Source organism: Hypanus sabinus, chromosome 3, assembly GCF_030144855.1.
Source record: "Hypanus sabinus isolate sHypSab1 chromosome 3, sHypSab1.hap1, whole genome shotgun sequence".
NCBI lineage: Eukaryota > Metazoa > Chordata > Chondrichthyes > Myliobatiformes > Dasyatidae > Hypanus > Hypanus sabinus.
This window is the reverse complement of record NC_082708.1, coordinates 162,425,831-162,443,203: the sequence shown is the minus strand read 5'-3', so window position 1 is coordinate 162,443,203 and position 17,373 is coordinate 162,425,831. Positions and strand designations below refer to the sequence as shown.

At 45.2% G+C, this 17,373-nt stretch overlaps 2 protein-coding genes across 4 annotated transcripts in view; one reads left to right on the top strand and one right to left on the bottom strand.

Moving 5' to 3' along the window:
- The window catches only part of bdh2 (3-hydroxybutyrate dehydrogenase, type 2), a 59,960-nt gene extending 57,549 nt beyond the window's left edge, over positions 1 to 2,411 (bottom strand). The window contains exon 1 of the mRNA XM_059965540.1: positions 2,251 to 2,411. The gene's annotated coding sequence lies outside the window, so the exon portion shown is untranslated. The remainder of the gene's footprint in view (positions 1 to 2,250) is intronic.
- Positions 1 to 17,373, top strand: part of LOC132391847 (sodium/hydrogen exchanger 9B2-like) — a 204,951-nt gene that overhangs the window by 24,256 nt on the left and 163,322 nt on the right. The gene's annotated exons all lie outside the window — the stretch shown is intronic.

The window sequence follows — 17,373 nt, the reverse complement described above, 5'->3', positions numbered from 1 at the left end:
CAGCAGGCCAGGCAGCATCTATAAGGAGAAGCACTGTTAACGTTTTGGGCCGAGACCCTTTGTCAGGACGAACTGAAAGGAAAGATAGTAAGAAATTTGAAAGTAGGAGGGGGAGGGGTGAAGCTGACAGCCGGAAAGGTGATTGTCAAAAGGGATACAGAGCTAGAGAAGGGAAAGGATCATGGGATGGGAGGCCTAGGGAGAAAGAAAGGGGGAGGGGAGCATCAGAGGGAGATGGAGAACAGGCAGAGTGATGGGCAGAAAGAAAAAAAAAGGAGGGGGGAAAAAACTAAATATATCAGGGGTGGGGTAAGAAGGGGCATTAATGGAAGTTAGAGAAGTCAATGTTCATGCCATCAGGTTGGAGGCTACCCTGCCGGTATATAAGGTGTTGTTCCTCCAACCTGAGTGTGGCTTCATCTTGACAGTAGAGAAGGCCATGGATAGACACATCAGCACACACAAAATGCTGGTGGAACACAGCAGGCCAGGCAGCATCTATAGGAGAAGCACTGTCGATGTCTCAGCCCAAAACGTTGACAGTGCTTCTCCTATAGATGCTGCCTGGCCTGCTGTGTTCCACCAGCATTTTGTGTGTGTTGTTGTTTGAATTTCCAGCATCTGCAGATTTCCTCGTGTTAGACATATCAGAATGGGAATGGGACGTGAAATTAAAATGTGCGGCCACTGGGAGATCCTGCGTTCTCTGGCGGACAGAGCATAGGTGTTCAGTGAAATGGTCTCCCAGTCTGCGTTGGGTCTCACCAATATATAAAAGGCCACACCGGGAGCACCGGACGCAGTATACCACACCATTTGACTCATGGGTGAAGTGTCACCTCACCTGGAAGGACTGTCTGGGGCCCTGAATGGTGGTGAGGGAGGAAGTGTAAGGCCAGTTGAGGCAGTTGTTCTGCTTACAAGGATGAGTGCCAGGAGGGAGATGGAGGGGGGGGGGAGACGAATGGACAGGGGAGTCGCGTAGGGAGCGATCCCTGCAGAAAGCAGAAAGAGGTGGGGAGGGAAAGATGTGCTTGGTAATGGGATCCTGTTGGAGGTGGCGGAAGTTACGGAGAATTATACGTTGGACCTGGAGGCTGGTGGGGTGGTAGGTGAGGACAAGGGGAATCCTATTCCGAGTGGGGTGGTGGGCAGATGGGGTGAGGGCAGATGTGCAGGAAATGGGAGAGATGCGTTTGAGAGCAGAGTTGATGGTGGAAGAAGGGAAGCCCCTTTGTTTAAAAAAGGAAGACATCTCCTTCATCCTGGAATGAAATAGGTCCCAATAACATGGGTAGGACGAATGACGAGGTTCTGCATAGGGAATTCAGGGAGAGGTGCTAAGTTAAAGGGCAGCACCTCCAGGATTGTGATCTCAGGGTTGCTACCTGTGCCAGGTGCTAGTGAGGTCAGAACTAGGAAGGGTATGCAGTTAAATACGAGGCTAAGGAGTTGGTGTAGGAGGGAGGGCATAAGGTTTCTGGGTCATTGTTCTCTCCTCCAGGGAAGGCGCGACCTGTACAGAAGGGGCAGCTTGCAGCTGAGTAGTACAGCAGATCTGAAGAACCAAGGGATATGCTCCTGCTTCTGTGAGCCATGGTTTAACCCGACTTTTTGATCGCTAACTCAATTCTGGAAATGCCAGTGCTACATATACTAGTAACATTAACGATTGATTTGGAAAATGGCATCCTTATACAATTATAGTCGGCAGGAGCGTGACTGGCCGAAGGGCTTGTTCCGTACTGTACGCCCTAATGTTTCTTTCATACGGAAGCACTCAACGACCGTAATCTTCCGCTCAGCATGTAGGGTTTGCTTCTAGCAGAATCGCTGAAGCAGCCGGAATATGAAATCTAGAGCTATAGGCGAGATAAACACAGCCAAAAACGGAGTGTGCATCCCTAAGGGCCGAGCTGCTGCAAGGAATGCGCGGAGTGGGAACGATGCGGGAGGGAGAGTGGACCACAGGCTCGGACTGTTCCGCCCATTCCACCCCCAATACTTCCTGCGTTAGGGCAGGAGCCAGAAGCATCGGCTCCTGGAAAATAACGCCTCAGGTAACTCTGATCAGTATCAGATTGCGGCAGAAAGGGTGCACCCCGACCACTACCAGGCCGCGCTTTACTCGACTGATTAGTTGGCCAAAAGAGGCCAACAAACATCTGCCAGTGCAATAAGGTGGAGAAATTGCTCTCGTCACGACTACCTTTTCAGACCAACAAAATGAACTGAGTCTCAACAACTTACCGTGCAGGTCTAAAGCTAACTAATATGTCGCGTGCTGCTAGAATGGAGTTTGCTCTGCGTTTATTGAGGGTGTGCGCTGTATAAACTATCCCCGCGGCGAATACGTCGTAGACATTGGTGGCTAGCCTAAAGACTCCACTTGTCAGCAGTCCGGCTCTGCTCAGTTCCGGTTTGGACCCGGGAAGTAAAAGTAAAGGCGGAACTTGGAAAATGAGGCTGGTTTGACAGCTCTTATATACTCCCAATCTCCTTCAGCTTTTGAATGGAGATCCTCGTTGTATCTGAACCTATACCCTCTTATGCTGCATCGAAGTATCGTTTCTACAACTATGTAAGCCTCTATGGACTTTAATGAATGACAGGACAATTTCTCCTAACATGCACTGGACTCTGGTAGTAAAAGTTTTGATAAGATAAGTATGGCTAAGTAACAAAAGAACTTTTAAACAAGAATTTGTAAAAATTAATTAACTTTGTTAAGATTCAGTCCGTAAAATATTTCAATTATCACATGAACTGGAAAAGGATTGTATGATGAGACAATCAGAGATCAAAAACGTAAACATAATAGTGAGGCTAGAAGACATGTCTGAGATGATAAATGAAGACTCACAATTATACTACTCAGAGCCCCTCAGCCCAAAATTCATCTATGCCGACCAAGATCCCAATCTACACAAATCTGTTTCCTGTATTTGGTTTGTATCTCTATTGGGTACCCACCCAAATGAGGTTAAATGTTGTGATTGTATCTGCCTCTACTACCTCTGGCAGCTTGTTCCATACACCCACACCCCTCTCTGTGAAAAACTCAATCCCCTCATGTACCCTTTAAATATTTCCTCTCTCACCTTAAACCTATGTCCTCTAGTTTTAGAGTCCCTTACTTTGAAAAAAGACTATGTATCCTATCGGACTTCTCAATATTTCATAAACCTCTGTAAGGTCACCCTAAAGAAAACCCCAAGGCGTTCTACAAGTATGTGAAGAGCAAGAGGATAAGGTGTGAGAGAAGAGGACCAATCAAGTATGACAGTGGAGAAGTGTGTATAGAACTAGAGAAGATAGCAGAGGTACTTAATGAATACTTTGTTTCAGTATTCACTACAGAAAAGGATTTGGTGATTGTAGGGATGACTTACATTGAATTGAAAAGCTTGAGCATGTAGACACTAAGAAAGAGGATGTGCTGGAGCTTTTGGAAAGCATCAAGTTGGATAAGTCTCTGGGGCCAGACGAGATGTACCCCAGGCTACTGTAGGAGGCAAGGGAGGAAATTGCTGAGCCTCTGGTAATAATCTTTGCATCATCAATGGGGATGGGAGAGGTTCCAGAGGATTGAAGGGTTGCACATGTTGTTCCCTTATTCAAGAAAGGGAGTAGAGATAGCCTAGAAAATTATAGACCAGTGAGTCTTACTTCAATGGTTGGTAAGTTGATAGAAAAGATCCTGAGAGGCAGGACTTATGAACATTTGAAGAGGCTTAATATGATTAGGAATAGTCAGCATGACTTTGTCAAAGGCAGGTCATGCCTTACGAGCCTGAGTGAATTTTTTGAGGATGTAACTAAACATGTTGATGAAGGTAGAGTAGTAGACGTAGTGTCAGGATTTCAGCAAGACATTTGATAAGGTATCCCATGCAAGGCGTATTGAAAAAGTAAGGAGGCATGGGATCCAAGGGGATCTTACTTTGTGGATCCAGAATTGGCTTGCTCACAGAAAGCAAAAGGTGGTTGTAGATGGGCCATATTCTGCATGAAGGTCAGTGACCAGTGGTGTGCTTCAGGGATCTGTTCTGGGACTCCTTCTCTTCGTGGTATTTATAAATGACCTGGATGAGGAAGTGGAGGGATGGGTTAGTAAATTTGCTGATGACACAAAGTTTGGGGGTGTTGTGGATAATGTAGAGGGCTGTCAGAGATTACAGCAGCACATAGATAGGATACAAAACTGGGCTGAGAAGTGGCAGATGGAGTTTGACCCAGATAAGTGAGGTGGTTCATTTTGATCATGTGGATAGTCAGAGGCTTTTTCCCAGGGCTGAAATGGCTAACATGAGAGGGAACAATTTTAAGGTGCTTGGAACTAGGTACAGAGGAAATAGCAGAGATAAGTTTTTTTTACGCAGAGCGTGGTGAGTGTGTGGAATGGGCTGCTGGCAATGGTGGTGGAGGCGAATACGATAGGATCTCTTAAGAGACTCACGTACCTGAAGAGGTACATGAAGCTTAGAAAAATAGTGGGCTATGGGTAACCCCAGGTAATTTCTAAAGTAAGTACATGTTTGGCGCAGCATTGTAGGCCAAAGGGCCTATATTGTGCTGTAGATTTTCTATGTCTGGATATCCTATCTCTAATCGTACACTCTCAGTCTGACTTAGCCTCCTTCAAGTCCTTTTACAATAATCCTATTAACATAAATGTGTGAACTGTTGTACGTGATCCTTCCTGTGGACTGAAACCTTTTTTCATTTCAGGCACATCACGACATATTTCATTTCCTTCTTGAGTGATTCACTTTTTTTCTAGTTAAATTGTACTTCAAAATTTGCCAACCAAATCATGAAACTATTTAAATTGATATAAATGTGAACAGAGGTAATTGAAAACATTTTTTTGTGTGTGGAAAGGTGTTTTTAATGACGTTGACTTTACTAAATTCTAAGGCCAGTCACAAAATCTCCTCCACATGCCATTAAGAGGCACAGAGTTCATTATGCAGGCAGCCATCTAAACTTAATTGATTGTTTCTATGAATTCATTCTCAAGGTTTGGAATCAAGGCAACATTTTCACCAGACATTGTGTTCTTCAAAAAAAAATGCGGCTTGATACTCCATCTTTGCCTGATGTGATAAAAGAGGTTGCTCTGGGCTGGGCATTAGGCTTTCAGTCATGGTTTGCTGTAATCTATGAGGAGCAGGATCCATAAATCCAGAAAATGGAGACAGGCAGAATCAAGATTACTGCAATGTCAGACTAATGTCATCCTTTTCTTATTCATCTTCCTATCTGTAATTATTCAGATACTAATCACACAGGATAGAAAACCAATCCTCTCATTGCATCTGTAACATCTCCAATTAGTCTCATTCCAGTACTCACCACTCAGTCTTAAATCATTTCTTTCTTTCTAAGTATATGTCCAAATATCTTTTGAAATTCATATTTAATCTGCCTTTGTAGAAAAACCAGACTGAGATAAACTTAACTTTGATATTTACATGTTTTATTGCTGTCCCAAGAATATTCTGTTCTAATCCAGACCTCTAGATTCATGGAGAAACTACCTGATAGATGAATGGGATAGAAGGCATTAATGGCACAGGATTGGACATCTGATGTAGCACCAAGATGAGTTTTCAGGCCCAATCTTTCCAACATCAACAATACTAACTTTCACCTCACTCTAACATCATCCGTTTACTCAACCTTTCCTCCTAAAATATAACAGCTTATACTTCTCAGTAAAAAATGTTACATAATAATTATCTGCTGAATCTACAAGCCAGTTTGCAGACTCAGTTCATTCTGGATTCTGGATTTGTAAATCACTATCTGAGTCACTGTACTATCGTTTCTGTATTTGTCTTCTATGCTTTACTTGATCTTTTGATGATCCTGTTATAGCTACTCTATAGATTTGCTGAGTATGTCCACAGGAAAAAAACTCTCAGGGTTGTATGTGGTGATGTATATGTACTCTGATAATAAAATTTACCTTGAATTTTAAGATATTTATAGGGTTTAAGGTCCCAAATCTTTAATGTTTGTTGAACACCTTTCATATATGGTCATATACGATAAAATTTCATATAACAAACACTTCCAGCACACCTTGGGTACTTGATCACAAAACACAAAAAACACTATAAGACATAGGAACAGAATTAGGTCATTCAGCCCATTGAGTCTGCCCTGCCATTCCATCATGGCTGGTCCCGGATCCCACTCAACCCCATACACCTGCCTTCTCGCCATTATCCTTTGATGCCCTGACCAATCAGGAAACAATCAACTTCTGCCTTAAGTATACCCATGGACTTGGCCTCCACCGCAGTTGGTGGCAGAGCATTCCAAAGATTAGCTACAGTCTGGCTAAAAAAAATTCCTCCTTACCTCCGTTCTAAAAGGTCACCCCTCAATTTTGAGGCTGTGCCCTCTAGTTTTGGATACCCCTACCACAGGAAACATCCTCTTCATATCCACCTTATCTAGTCCTTTCAACTTTTGGTAGGTTTCAATGAGATCCCCTTGCATTCTTCTAAATTCCAGTGAGTACAGGCTCAAAGCTGCCAAACGTTCCTCATATGTTAACACTTTCATTCCTGGAATCATCCATGTGAACCTCCTCTGGAGTCTCTCCAATGACAACACATTTTTCTGTTGATAATACTCCAAATATGGCCTGACTAGTGTCTTATAAAGCCTCCGCATTATCTCCTTGCTTTCATATTCTACTCCCCTTGAAATAAATGCCAACATTGCACTTGCCTTCTTTACCACAAACTCAACCTGTAAATTAACCTTATGGGAGTCTTGCATAAGGACTCCTAAGTCTCTCTGTTTGAGTTTTCTCCCCATTTTGATAATAGTCTGCACTCTTGTTCTTTTTACAAAAATGTATTATTGTTGCGGCATGCAACATGCAGTGCTGCAATAAACGACACAAATCGGTGAGATGCAGTTACAAAAGAGGTTTATTCAAACTTCGCAGCCTCGCTTTAAAGCCTTCCTGATCCCGCCCTCTCCGGGCGGGAATACTGTAGGGGGCGCGTATTCACAGTCCCGTCCCACACACGGGCTTTCCCCCTTGCTCATGAAGCAGACTTGGCGCCCTCTTTGGAACCAGCCTCTATGCCGGCATGCGCCACTTTGTGAGCCGGTTCGAGTGCGCTTGGATGTGGGTCGCCGCATAACACCCCCCAGAACCGGCGATACACGGGGTGATGAGTGCCATGTCGTTTTGGGGACATCGTCCGGATGCATCAGGATTTGATGGTATCCCAGGATGAAGTCTACCTTGGAGAAGATTCGTGCGCTGTGCAGGTTTGCTGCAAAGTCCTGAATGTGCGGCACAGAGTAGCGGTCTGGTGTTGTAGCCTCGTTCAGCCTGTGGTAGTCGCCACATGGTCTCCAGCCCCCTGTTGCTTTGGGCACCATGTGCAAGGGGAAGGCCCATGGGCTGTCGGACCGCCCTATGATCCCCAATTCCTCCATCCTCTTGAACTCCTCCTTCGCCAGTCAGAGCTTGTCCGGGGGAAGCCTTCGAGCACAGGCGTGGAGGGGTGGTCCCTGTGTCGGGAGGTGGTGTTGTACGCCGTGTCTGGGCATAGCTGCCGTGAACTGCGGTGCCAGAACTGATGGGAAATCCACCAGGTCTCTGGTGAAGTCGTTGTCGGACAGCGTGATGGAGTCGAGGTGTGGGGCTGGCAACCGGGCTTCACCCAGGGAGAACGTTTGAAAGGTCTTGGCGTGGACCAGTCTCTTGCCTTGCAGGTCGACCGGTAGGCTGTGAGCTCACAAAAAATCCGCACCCAGGAGTGGTTGGGCTACGGCGGCCAGTGAGAGGTCCCATGTGAACTGGCTGGAGCCGAACTGTAGCCATACCATACGGGTGCTGTAGGTCCTTACTGTGCTGCCGTTCGCGGCCCTCAGGGTGGGACCCTGTGCCCTGTTGCGGGTGTCGTAACTCGTCGGAGGTAAGACACTGATCTCGGCTCCGGTGTTGACCAAAAAGCGGCGTCCCGACCACTTGTCCCACACATACATGAGGCTATCCCGATGGCCAGCTGCCACAGCCATCAGTGGTGCTTGGCCCTGGCGTTTCCCGGGAACTTGCAGGGTGGGCTACAGCGGCGGGCTTCTGCGCCCCACCGCTGGTGGTAGAAGCACCATTGTTCATTGGCCTCCTCACCCCTGCCTCTGGGGTTAGCGGGCTCTGCAGTCGGGCCTGGTCTGGTTTGCTGCTGGGAGCGTGGCCTGGTGATCTGTGTGACGGACACCCCACTCTCCTTCTTGGCTTTCCACAGCATGTCTGCCCGGGCCGCCACCTTCCGGGGGTCGCTGAAATCCGCATCGGACAGCAGCAGGCGTATGTCCTCGGGCAGCTGCTCCAGGAATGCCTGCTCAAACATGAGGCAGGGCTTGTGTCCTCCGGCCAGGGACAGCATCTCGTTCATCAAAGCCGACGGTGGCCTGTTCTTCAAACCATCCAGGTGCAGTAAGCGGGCAGCTTGCTCGCGCTGTGAGAGTCCAGAAGTCCTTATGAGCAGGGCTTTGAATTCTGTGTATTTGCCGTCCGCTGGGGGAGACTGTATGAACTCCTCTATCTGGGCCGCTGTTTCCTGGTCGAGGGAGCTCACCACATAGTAGTAACATGTGTCATCCGAGGTTATCTGCCGAATGTGGAATTGGGCTTCTGCTTGCTGGAACCATAGGTGAGATCGCAGCGTCCAGAAGCTTGGCAGTTTTAATGAAACTGCATGAACAGATGCGGCGTCGTTCATCTTCAGCCCAAATATCATTTGGGCCGTCGGGGTCACCAATTGTGGCGGCGTGCTACACGCAGCGCTGAAATAACGACATGAGTCGGTGAGCTGCAGTTGCAAAAGAGGTTTATTCAAACTTTGCGCCTCGCTTTAAAGCCTTCCTGATCCCGCCCTCTCCGGGCAGGAATACTGTAAGGGGCACGTATTCACAGTCCCGTCCTGCGCGCGGGCTTTTCCCCTTGCTCGTGAAGCAGTCTTGGCGCCCTCTTTGGAACCGGCCTCTATGCCAGCGCGTGCCACTTTGTGAGCCGGTTCGAGTGAGCTGGGAAGTGGGTCGCCACATTATCATACATTTGCCAACACTGTATTCCATTTGCCTGGAACGCTGTGTAGAACACTACTCTGAGCTCTACTTGAGGGAAAATGTTGTTGTTAGCTTAGCCATTGATGCCATCGATTGTCTACCAGTCATGGATGAACTCGACTCCATACCAAACATTGAGGACCTCAGGAAGGCAATTGCTGGTTTGCCCCCCAGGAAAGCTCCTGGCAATGATGGGATTCCTCCAGACCTGATCAAACGCTGCAACAGTTCACTCCTCTAACCTTTACACAAGGTCCTCTGTCAGTGCTGGAAGGAAGGAGCCGTACCACAGGATATGCGCGACTCCAAAATCGTCACTTTGTACAAGAACAAGGGTGATAGGAGTGACTACAACCACTACAGGGGTATCTCCCTCCTGAGTATTGTCGGCAAAGTCTTTGCTTGTGTAGCTCTGGATGTCTACAAACTCTGGTAGAACGAGTCTACTGAGTCCCAATGTGGTTTTTGCGCAAGGAGGTCAACTGTGGACATGATTTTCTCACTCCGTTAACTCCAGGAGAAGTGCAGGGAACAACAGAAACCCCTCTATGTTGCCTTCATCGACTTGACCAAGGCATTCGATGTTGTCAGCAAGGATGGGCTCTTTCAGGTTCTCCTCAAGACTGGCTGTCCCCCAAAACTCCAAAGTGTCATCAAATCATTCCATGATGACATGAGGGCTACTGTTCAGTATGATGGCAGCTCATCAGAACCCTTCGCTATTTGTAGTGGAGTCAAACAAAGATGCGTGTTGGCTCCAACATTATTCGGCATTTTCTTCTCAATGCAATTGAAGCACGTGTTTGGAACATCGACAGAAGGCATCTACGTGCACACCAGGTCTGATGGGCGGATGTTCAACCCTGCACGCCTGAGAGCAAGAATAAAGGTGTGAAAGATCTTAATATGTGACATGCTCTTTGCTGATGACGCTGCTATAACCTTGCACACCAAACAGAAACTACAAAATTCTCATGGACCGCTTCTCTAAGGCATGAAGGACTTCGGGCTTACCATCAGCCTAAAGAAAACAAATGTCCTTGCCCAGAACATAGTGGAGACCCCAGTCATTACCATCAACAATTACGATCTAGAAGTGGTCCACCAGTTCTCAAACTAGGGGTCGACTATTAGTACCATGCTGTCCCTCGATGTTGAAATCAATAGGCGTATCGGCAAAGCAACATCGATCCTTGCTCGACTTTCCTCGCGGGTCCAGGAGAATCTGAAACTCGCTACAAAGACCAAGACTGCCTTGAACAGTGCATGCATTATCAGCACCCTCCTGTATGGTAGCGAGACTTGGACCATCTATTCCAAACAGGAGAGGAAACTCAATAGTTTTCACTGTGCAGCCTTCGCCGCATCCTTGGCATCACCTGGAGAGACAAAGTCACAAATTCTGAGGTCCTCTCCCGCGCTGGACTTACCACAATGTTCACACTTTTAAGACAATGCAGACCGTGCTGGCTGGGCCATGTCCGTTGTATGAAGGATGGTAGACTGCCAAAGGACATCCTTTATAGAGAACTAGCAACAGGGAAGAGGAAAGTTGGTAGATCCCAGCTTCACTTCGAGGACCTCTGAAAATGCGACATGAAAGCCTTAAAAATCAGCACAGAGTGCTGGGAGGATACTGCAGATGACCGCAACAAATGGTGAGGTACACTTCAGCAACACCTAGAGCAAGGCGAAACAGTGAACCTGAGTCAGTTTGAGGAGCGGAGGGCTAAACAGAGAGCACAGTGGACAGCAGACAACAATTCCACACATGCAGCAACTGTGGCAAAGCCTACTGTTCCAGAATTGGCCTCAATAGCCACAGTCAATGCTGCTTGACAAACCAATGACTACCAGAGGCACAGTACCCATGGTTAACCACGACCGATGGAGGCCACATATATTCCATTGCCACTTATTTGCTTATTCTTCCAATTTGGCTAAATCCTGTTACAATTGCATTGCTTCCTCAGCACTACCCACTCCTCCACCTATCTTCATATCATCGGTATACTTTGTCAGAAAGCCATCAATTCCATCATTCATGTCATTGACAAACAATGTGAAAAGTAGCAGTCCCAATACTGACTCCTGAGGAACACCACTTGTCATTGGCAGCCAACCAGAAAAGGCCCCCTTTATTCCCATTTGCTGCCTCCTGGCTGTCAGCCATGCCTCTATCCATGCTAGTATCTTTCCTGTAAAGCCATAGGATTTTATCTTGCTAAGCAGCCTCACGTGTGGCACCTCATCAAATGCTTTCTGAAAATCCAAATTAATAATATCCACTGCCTTTCCTTTGTCCACTCTGCTTGTTACTCACTCCTGCTCCCCGACACTGATGGACCTCTGGCACACTGCTAGTGTCTTCCACTGTGAAGACAGATGCAAAGTACTCATTAAGTTCATCTGCCATTTCTTTGTCCCCCATTACTACCTCAGCAGCATTATTTTCCAGTGGTCCAAAATCATCTCTTGCCTCCCTTTTAGTCTTTATACAACTGAAAAAACTTTGCTATCCTGCTTTATATTGACTAGTATATTGCCTTTATATTGCCTTCATATTTCACCTTTTCCCTTCTTATATCTTTTTTAGTTCCCTTTGGTTGGATTTTAAAAGCTTCCTAATCATCCAACTACCCGCTCACTTTTGCTAACTTATAAGCCCCTGGCTTTTATGCTGTCCTTAACTTCCCTTGTCAGCCACAGTTGTCTACCCCCGCCATTTGAGAACTTCTTCTGTGGAACATATCTATTCTGCGCCTTGTGAACTACTCCCAGAGACTTCAGCCACCTCTGCTCTGCTGTCCCTGCCAGTATCCTCCTCCAGTCCACCTGGGCAAGCTCCTCTCGCGTGCCTCTGTAATTCCCTTTATTCCATTGCTATACTGAGACATGTGACTTGTGTTTCTTCCTCTCAAATTGCAGTATGAATTCAATCATATTATGATCACTGCCTCCTAAGGGTTTCTTTGCTGTAAACTGACTAATAAGATCTGGGTTATTACACAACACCCAATCTAAGATAGCCTTTCTCCTACTAGGCTCAAGCACAATCTACTCTAAAAAGCCATTTTGTAGACATTCAACAAATTCCCTCTCTTGCAATCCAGCATCAACACTATTTTCCCAATCCCCTTGCATATTGAAGTCCTTCATCTTAATTGTGACATTCCCCTTATTACATGCCTTTTTCAGCTCCCTTTGCAATCTCAACCCCACATCTAGACTACTATTTGGAGGCCTATATATGAATCCCACAATCGTTTTTTACCTTTGCAGTTTCTTAACTCCACTCACAAAGATTCAACATTCTCTGACCCTATGCCACCTCTTTCTAAAGATGTAATTCCATCTCTTACCAACAGAACCACACCATCGCCGATGCCTTCCTGCCTGTCCTTATTCTTTGATGTTAAGCTCCCAACTATGGCCTTCTTTTAGTCATGACTCAGTGATGCTGACCAATCTCTAATAGTGCAATGAGTTCATCCCAATGCTATGTGCATTTAAATATAGCACCTTTAGTCCTGCATTCTTCACCCTTTTGAGTTGTGCCTCCCTGGTACAATTTACACCCAATCATTGGCTTGTCATTACTGTCACCAACATACTTATTTACTGCCAAGAAATTAATACTTGGTTAACAACATTCTTACAATAATCTAGCTTAACTTTGGGATGCTTGTAACTACTATCTGCAGCCCACACACACTGATGTTATTGTTTGGCTGGCAAATGTCTCAAGCTGAATCAGACCACTAATATCCTTGGCAACCTACTCACTTCTAACTATCAGAACCTGCAACCTCATCTTCATATGGAATCGCCTGCTTTAATCCATATTGCAGGCTATTACTTGAAAATGATCTCATCACTTCAATGCACATTCACTGTTAGACCTCTTGATGATCTCTTATTCTCCAACCTTCAGCTCCTCCAATGATCTGTCTGTCTGTAACCTAACCTGTATGTCCTACTCACAATCACCATTGTTGTTGTTCAGTTGTTAAGTCGAGTCTGACTCTTCGTGACGTCATGAATTCCTGCATACCGAGCCTTCTTGTTGGAAACTGCCTTTCTAAGATCTCCCAAGATCATACACATCTTCTGAGTAATATTATCTATCCATCATAGCCTCTGTCATCTCTTTTTCCTTCTATTTTACCGAACATGAGATCTTCTCCAAGGAGTCCTGTCTTCTCATGATGTGGCCAAAATATTTGAGCTTTTTTCTCATAATCAAGCCTCCTAGAGAGCAGTCTGGCTGTATTTCTTAAAGTATTGACTGTTGGATTTCCTTGCTGTTCAACGAACTCTTAACACTTTCCTCCAGCATCCAAGTTCAAAGGCATTGATTCTTTTGCATTCAGCCTTACTAATAGTCCAGCTCTCACAGCCGTACATCACAAATGGAAATACCATAGACTTGACTAGACAGATCTTTGTAGACAATATTATGTTTCAGCTCTTCAGTATTTTATCTAAATTTGCCATCGCTGCCCCCCCCCCCAGAAGTAAGCAGCATTTACAAGCAGTCCCTGGGTTACATACCAGTTCCATTCATGAGTCCGTCTTTAAGTTGGATTTGTATGTAAGTCAGAATAAGTACATCCGGTATTATTTAGTGTCAGTTTGTCGTTTGTCTTAGTATATAGTATATATTTTACCTTTCTATGCATATAAAACACATAAGAAATGTACGTATTCCAATAATTAAACCACTGCATTGCTTAATAATAATTGTAGCTTTCATAGGGGCAGGGCCTTTCACGTGCTCCATTATTCTCACTTTATCCGTTATCCTTTAAAATTGTTCTGATCGTTGATCGACTGTAGCCTAACGCTTTTCCAATGACTGACAGCATTTCAACTCTTTTCAGACGCTTTATTATTTCCACTTTATTTTCAATTGTGATCGCGTCCCATCAATGGAACAGAAACACTGCGGGCAGCGGGTCCTGAGCTCTGCTGGCTCCCGAGGTCTGCTGGGTCCGAAAGACCACCGCACTGAGATAGGCTAAATGGGACAAGTGGGGGCTATGCTGGGTTTGGGTATTTGATCCTCCACAATATTCCACGTGGGAATTTAAACTGGAGGTGGCAGTGTTTTTTTTACAAGGTCGAGTTTCAAGCTCGACACCAACCGGACACAGATGGTACCGGAGTCACTGGATTGACGTCGACCCGGCACGGGAGTGGTCTGTCACTGGATCGAACTCGAGCCGAACGCTGATCTCACTGTGCCACCAGCCGACCGGAACGGGTGGGGAGGGGGGTCAGGGGCAGGGTGAATCTTACTAAGGAAAATTTAAGCCAAATACAAAGTTAAACATTCAACATAGTGTTAACGGCAACGACTTAAAATGGTGGACGGCATCACGATCCAACTTAAAGTGGCAGATGGCATTCTCCTTCCTCAGTTCGTAAGTACGAGTTGTCCGTAAGTTGGACGTTCGTAACTCGGGGACTACCTGTAATTTTGTGGCTCCAGTTACCATCTATAGAAATCTTTGAACCGAGGAAGACAAAATCCATTATTACTTCCACTGCCTTTGTTTATTACCACAGAGTTAAGAGTGTCGATTGACATAATCTTGGTTCTCTTAATATTGAACAAGCCAGCTTTTGCACTTTCTTCTTTCACTTTGATTAGAAGCTTCATCAGATTCTCCTCACTTTCAGCCATTAAGAGTTAAGTATCATCTGCATATCTGAGGTTGTTAATATTTCATCTGGCAAATTTGATTCTAACATTTGAGTCCTCTAGACTGGCATTCCTCATGGTGTGTTTAGCATTTTGATTAAATAAGTTGTGTTACAGTATGCAGCCTTGTCGTACTCCTTTCTCAATCTTGAACCAGTTTGTAGTTCCATGTTCAGTTTGAACTTTTGCTTCTTTATCTTTGTACAAGTTTTTCATAAGGCAGATCAGATGTCCAGGTATCCCCGTTTCTTTAAGGATTTGCCTTAAAGTTTATTATGGTCCACACTGTCGAAAGCTTTATAGTAGTCAATAAAACAGATAAATACTTTTCTGGAATTCCCTCAATTTCTCCATTATCCAGTGTAGGTTAGCAATTTGATCACTGGTGCCTCTGCCTCTTCTAAAACCAGCTAGTACATCTGACAGTTCTCGTTCTATATATTGCTGGAGACTTGCTTGCATGATCTTTAGCAATACCTTGCTAGAATATGAAATTAGTGAAATTGTTTGGCAATTTGAACATTCCTTTACGTTTCCCTTCTTGGGAATTAGGATATAAACTGATCTTTTCCATTCTAAAGGCCATTGTTGGGTTTTTCAGAGCTGCTGGCAAATTGCATTCAACACTTTTACAGCATCACCTTTTAAAGTTTTACACAATTCAACTGGAATCCTATCACATGCTACAGCCTTATTATTGGCAATGTTTTCTAGTGCCCATTCGACATCACTTTCCAGACTGTCCGGCTCTAGTTTGATGAGGGAGTCATTGCAGGTGTCTTCACTGCTGGGATATTTCCTGTACAATTCTTATGTGTACTCCTGCCATCTCTTTTTGATGTCTTCTGCTTCTGCAAGGTCCTTCCCTTCTTTGTCTTTTACTACACTCATTTTTGCATGAAATGTTCCTTTGATTTCTCTAATATTTTTGAATAGATCTAGTTTTTCCAATTCTGTTGGCTTCTTCAGCTTCTCTGCATAATTCTTTTAAGTTTCCTTATTTTTCCTTGCTACCTTCTTGAACTTTGCATTTAGTTGGAGGTATTTCTTCCAATCTCCATTAGCTTTCACCTCACTTCGCTGCTTGGCCACTTGTAGAGCCTCCGCAGAAAGCCATTTTGCACTATTTTTTGTTGCCACCTCTTATATAATGCTCCTTACTTCTATCCATAGTTCTTCTGGCTTTCTGTTTACTGGGTTTAATCAACTGAATCTGTTAGAAACATAGAAAACCTACAGCACAATACAGGCCCTTTGGCCCACAAAGCTGTGCCAAACATGTCCTTACCTTGGGAATTACCTAGGGTTACCCATAGCCCTCTATTTTTCTAAGCTCCATGTACCTATCCAGGAGTCTCTTAAAAGACCCTATGGTTTCTGCCTCCACCACCATCACTGGCAGCCCATTCCATGCTCTCACCACTCTGCATTAAAAACTTATCCCTGACATCTCCTCTATACCTACTTCCAAGCACCTTAAAACTATGCTCTCTCATGCTAGCCGTTTCAACCCTGGGAAAAAGCCTCTGACTATCCACACGATCAATGCCTCCCATCGTCTTGTACACCTCTATGAGGTCACCTCTCAGCTCCGTCGCTCCAAGGAGAAAAGGTTGAGTTCACTCAACCTATTCTCATAAGGCATGCTCCCTAATCCAGGGAACATCCTTGTAAATCTCCTATGAACCTTTCTATGGTTTCCACATCCTTCCTGTATTGAGGCAACCAGAACTGAGCACAGTACTCCAAGTGGGGTCTGACCAGGCTCCTATATAGCTGCAACATTACCTCTCGGCTCTTAAACTCAGTCTCATGATTGATAAAGGCCAATGCACTGTATGCCTTCTTAACCACAGAATCAACCTGCGCAGCAGCTTTGCATGTCCTACAGACTCATAGAAACATAGAAAATCTACAGCACGATACAGGACCTCCGACTCACAAAGCTGTGCCAAACATGTATTTTAGAAATTATGACTTGAACCCCAAGATCCCTCTGATCCTACACACTGTCAAGAGTCTTACCATTAAAACTATATTCTGCTATCATATTTGACCTACCAAAATGAACCACCTCACACTTATCTGGGTGAAATCCATCTGCCACTTCTCAGCCCAGTTTTACATCCTATTAATGTCCCGCTGTAACTTCTGACAAACCTCCAAACCATCCACAACACCCCCAACCTTTGTGTCATCAGCAAATTTACTAACCCATCCCTCCACTTCCTTATCTAGGTCATTTATAAAAATCACGAAGAATAGAGGTCGCAGAACAGATCCCTGAGGCACACCACTGGTTACCGACCTCCATGCAGAATGTGACCCATCTGCACCCACTCTTTGCCTTCTGTGGCCAGTTCTGAATCCACAAAGCAAGGTCCCCTTGGATCCCATGCCTCCTTACTTTCTCAATAAGCCCTACATGGGGTACCTTATCAAATGCCTTGCTGAAATCCATACACACTACATGTACAGCACTACCTTCGTCAACGTGTTGTCTCATCCTCAAAAAAATTTAATCAGGCTCATAAGGCATGACCTGCCTTTGACAAAGC